This window comes from Elephantulus edwardii, unplaced genomic scaffold (genome assembly GCF_000299155.1).
Source record: "Elephantulus edwardii isolate Elephantulus edwardi_28Jun2011 unplaced genomic scaffold, EleEdw1.0 scaffold00050, whole genome shotgun sequence".
NCBI lineage: Eukaryota > Metazoa > Chordata > Mammalia > Macroscelidea > Macroscelididae > Elephantulus > Elephantulus edwardii.
The window spans coordinates 16,259,699-16,265,050 of NW_006399800.1; positions in this window are offsets into that span (position 1 = coordinate 16,259,699).

A 5,352-nucleotide genomic window follows, 5' to 3' on the forward strand; every position below is an offset into this window, starting at 1 on the left:
GTTTCAGTGAAATAAATTCAAAGATTTAGAATCATGTTTTATGGTATTTTGGTTTATAAATAAATGTTTAAAAACAAAACTTGAGAGTTAATAGTTAGTCAATTAATACAGCAATCAGAAGATGGAAGCAGATAGTCTTGACTTTGACCCAGAGCAATTTGCTCAAACATTCTACTTCTCCACCCTACCCCTACTTATTGAGATGGCTTAAAGAGGAAAAAAAATATATATAACATTGAATGTTTAAGGAGAGTTAAAATGCAGAATATTATGTTTACAGGTCTCTTTTGATTTTCAGATAGAGAAAACTGCCTACCACAAGGTGTCTATGGGTGTATACCGCTTCAAGTGCACTGGAGAAACAAGAATGCTCCTGAATGATTATGCAATGAACCCTTTGGGCATTTTTGTCTTCTTTCCATGAAGAGCTTAGTGTTACAGTTTTCATGACTCATTTTCCAGTTGCAGAATGTACTTGAGTATCACACAAGTTGCAAAAATGAAATATTTTCTCAAGTAGAACCCGGGGACTGGGCCCTGGAGATCAAAAACTTGTTCTCTGTAAGCCTCCATTGTGGACAAGCAATATGTATTTTTTGAGGGCTGATTAAAATTAATGGCTAGGAGAAACTGCTTGGCATATCCAGTGTATGTTTTCATTTTAGGAACAGGAATTATTTTAAAGGCAGAGAAGAATGTTATTCGGTGCCTTGAATCTGTTTGAACCTATAGTGACCTTAAGAAGAAAACCCTACCTGATCTTACATCATCCTCACAATGTCTCTTCTGCTTAAGAACATTGCTGCAGTCATTGTTCCAATCCTTTTTATTAAGGATCATTCGCTCTTTCATTGGCCTTCTGTATTTCCAAGCACAGTATCTGTTTCCAGGGACTTATCCTTCCTAATAATATACCCAAAGTGTGCAAGAGCAAACCTCAGCGTCCTTGCTACCAAGCAGCACTCTGGCTTCACTTCTACCACAGATTGGTTTGCTTCTTTTATGGTGCCTTCTTCACCAATGACACAATTGCTTGCTTGCTGCCATCAAGGTGATTAAAAAACATCATTCTTGTTCGGTCTTCCTTATTGTCCAATATTGACATCCATATGAAGCAATTGAAAATGCCATGACCTGGGTCAGGGGCATATTAGTCTTTAAACTGATATCCTTATTTCAAAGCACTTTCTTTTATTTTTTAATAATAATTATATCTGTTTATTTGTATTTTGGTGTCATTATAATTTGCTGAAATATTGATGATAATAAACTATATAGCAACAATGGTCTATTGCAGACTTGGTTTTCTTTTTAATACTAGATGACAAATTACATTTTAAAAAATTAATCTTATTAAAAGTTTACAGAGACTTAGGGTTTCCAGTCATTCATTGTTGCACTTTTCTCCCTGCCCATCCCTCGTCCCCAATTCACTCTTCTCTCAAAGCACTTTCATGTGATACTTGACAATAGATGTGATCAATGCAATTTGTTCTTTGATTTCTTGGCTGCTGTGGATCAAACACAGTGGATCAAAGTAATATAGAATAATTGGAGACCTAAAATTTTTCTCCTTTTATTATAATATTGTCTATTGATACAATTGTAACGACTTTGCTTTCTTTATATTGAGGTATATAATCCACACTGAAGGCTATAGTTCTTTTGTGTTCTTTAGTAAGTGATTTAAGTTCTTTTCACTTTTGACAAGTAAGGTTGTGCTCTCTACATATTGTTCATGAACTGTTGATGAGTTTTCCTCCAATATGGAAGCTACACTCTTCTTCATGTCGTTCAGCTTTTAGGATTATTTGTTCAGCCTACAGCTCAAATGACTATGAAGAGGAGTGTGGTGTCAGGATTGGAGGGAGACTTATCAATAGCCTGATGTATACAGATGATACAATTTGCTGAAAGTGAGGAGGACTTGAAACATTTGTTGCTGAAGATCAAGGAATGCAACCTATGGTATGAATTGCATATCAATGTCAAGAAAAGAGATTCTTGCTAGATGGAGAGGTGATTAAAACTGTCAAGAGCTTTATCGTTCTTGGATTTGCAACTAATGCCATTGGTACCAGAAGTCAGGCAATAGGGATACGCATTGAATTGGGGAAATCTGCAATTAGGGACCTCTCCAAATTAGTAAGGAGCAATGATGTCAGTTTGAGGACTAAGGTGCATCTGATTCAAGTCATAGTCTTTCCAATCACATGCTCTGCTTTGAATAAGGAGAATAAAAGAAAAATTGACTCCCAGTTATAAAACAGGTTTGGGATCAGAAGTGGTATCTATATCTTAAAACACATGCTTCTGGAAACTCTATCAACTTTGAAAAATGATGGCATTAGAGGCGCTATGAGTTGTGCTCAATTCTACAGCAATCAACAACAACAACAATCACTAATTTCACACACAAGCAAAATCTTGCTAAAGATTATCCTGAAATGACAGAGAACTACCAGAAATACAAGCTGGGTTAAAAGAGGTCATGGCACTAGAGACAAATATCAATGTCAGATGGATCTTGGCAGAAAACAAAGAGTATCAGAGGAATATCTATCTATATTTCATTGACTATGCAAAAGCATTAGACTGTGTGGCTCACAACAAATTGTCACTAACTTTCAGAAGAATGGGAATTGTAGAACACTTGTTTGTGCTTATGTGAAACCTATATTTGAACTAGGAAGCAGTCCTTAGAACAGAGCTATGAAACACTGGTTCAAAATTAGGAAAGGAATGCATCAGGGATGTGTCCTGCCTTCGTACCTTTTCAATATATACATAGAACAGATCTTTGGGAGGCTGAGCTTTATGAGGAGGAATGTGGCAACAAAACCTTTTTTGCTAAAACTGAAGAGGACCTGAAGTGCTTACTTCAGAAGGTCAAGGACAATAGTCTTCAATATGGATTGAAGCTCAATATCCAGAAGACAAAGATTTTCATCACTGGGCCAATTGGCAGCACCATGGTAGAAGCAGAAAAGATTGAAGTTGTTAACAATTCCAGCTTGCTTGACTCCACAATCAACATTCTTGGTACCAGCAGTCAGGAAACCAAAAGACGAATTGTTGTTGTTGTTATGTGCGGCCGAGTCGCTTGCGACTCATAGCAACCCTATGTACAACAGCCCTCAACTCTGCTCTGTCCTGTGCCAATCGTACTGCCTCCAACACACCCATTCCAATTATCCCAGTCACTGAATCAATCCACCTCATAGAGGGTCTTCGCCTCCTGTGCTGTCCCTTCACCCTCCCAAGCATGATGTCCCTCTCGAAGGACTGGTCTCTCCTTACAACATGTCCAAAGTATGTCAGACGGAGCCTCAGAATCCTTGCCTCCAAGGAACTGCCTGGTTTAACCCTTTCCAGGAAGAATCTGTTCGTTTTCCCAGCAGTCCATGGTACCCTCAATACTCTTCTCTAGCACCACAGCTCAAAGGCATCAATTCTTCTATTCTCCTTAGTCACTGTCCAACTCTCTGATGCATAACAAGTGATAGCAAAGACCGTGGCATGTATCAGACACACCTTAGTCTCCACAGAGACACCATTGCTCTTCAGTACTTTGGAGAGGTCCCTAACAGCAGACTTTCCCATGGCAATACGCCTTTTAAGTTCCTGGCTGCTGGTGCCAAGACTGTTGACTATGGAGCCAAGCAAACTAAACCTGTGAACAATCTCAATCTCTTCACCATCCATCCTGATGCTGCCAATTGGCCCAGTGGTGAAAATCTTTGTCTTCTTGACATTGAGCCTCAATCCATATTGGAGGCTGCAGTCCCTCACCCTCTGCAGCAAGCACTTCAGGTTCTCCTCAGTTTCAGCAAGCAGGGTTATGTCATCTGCATAACGCAGATTGTTGATGAATCTTCCACCAATGAATTACACCAGGAAAATCTGTGTGGAAACTCTCCAGAGTACTGAAAAGTAATAATATTGTTCTAGAGACTGAGGGGCACCTAATTCAGGCCATGGTCTTCTCAATCACTTGCTATGCATCAGAGAGATGGAAAATGACTGAGTATAACAAAAGAAGAATTGATACCTTTGTTGTTGTTTTGCTGAATAGTGAATTTATTATATACATAAATTGATTATACAGTGAATTATTAGTGGATTTACATTAAGCCAATGTCAGGTAGTAAACAAGAGACAGTAAGTTAGTATTTCACTTCACAGCAGTATTCTTATTTGAAGCATTATAGAAATTATCCTTTCATTTAATTTCCATCCATACGCCTTTACATTTGGTAGTCTTTTACATCTGCTTTAATGAGTAGTTGATGTTAGTAAGTCTAATAATATAAGGATAGTCTAACTGTAACAGAGACTTACAGTTTTAGATTTGTGTTTTGTTTTGTTTTGTTTTTAGGAGGTTTTACACTTATGGTTAGAACCTTCCCAAGTTCATTGGAACGAGTAATCTTGCCTTAATGTACGAGTTGTTAAACAAGAGAGCCAGCAAAAAGATTAAATATATTAAATTAGTATCAGTGCTTATGTAATCTCTAAAGACAAGAGATTTAAATAATGTAAACTTTTAACAATGGTTCAGTATTAGCACAGCACATTGTATTGATAAGACCGATCAAATAAGCAAATGAGGCAAAAATTAGAACGTAGTAATAAATCGTATTTACCTCAACCACTACCAATTCGCCTCCTTGTTCCCTGACTACTGGTTCTTCAACTCCTAAGGATTGATTTCTAGAAGAGATATCTTTCCTTTCCAAATAAACTTCTCAATTGCGTTTTCTATTTCTTTGAAAAAGGAATTTGGTATCTGTATTGGGATTGCATTAAACTTGTAGATTGCTTTTGGTAGGAGTGTCATTGTCAGTATAAGTCTTCCAATCCACAAACAGAATTTTCCCTTGCTTTTTTAGGTCTTCTATTGTTTTTTGCAATAGTGTATTGTAGTTTTCTTTATAGAGATCTTTTGTGTCTCTAGTTAGGTTTATTCCCAAGTATGCCAGTTTGTAGTTGGCGATCGTAAATAGTATTCTCAGTTTTCTTTTCTGTGTTTTGTTACTTTTTTTGAAGAGGAATTCCACGGATTTTTGTACATTGATCTTGCATTTTGCCACTCTACTAAATTAGTTTCCCAAATCTAACAGCTTTTTCATTGAGTCTTTGTGTTTTTTTTGTGTACACTATCATATCATCCTGGACTTCTGGTAGTTCTCTGTTGATGTGCTGTTCCAGTCGCTTTTGGATAATCTTCTGTAAAATCTTGCTTGCATGTGAAATCAGTGAAATTGTTCTGTAGTTTCCACATTCGGTTGGGTCACCTTTCTTTGGGAAAGGAACAAATATGGATCTCTTCCAGTCAGTTGGCCAAGTGGT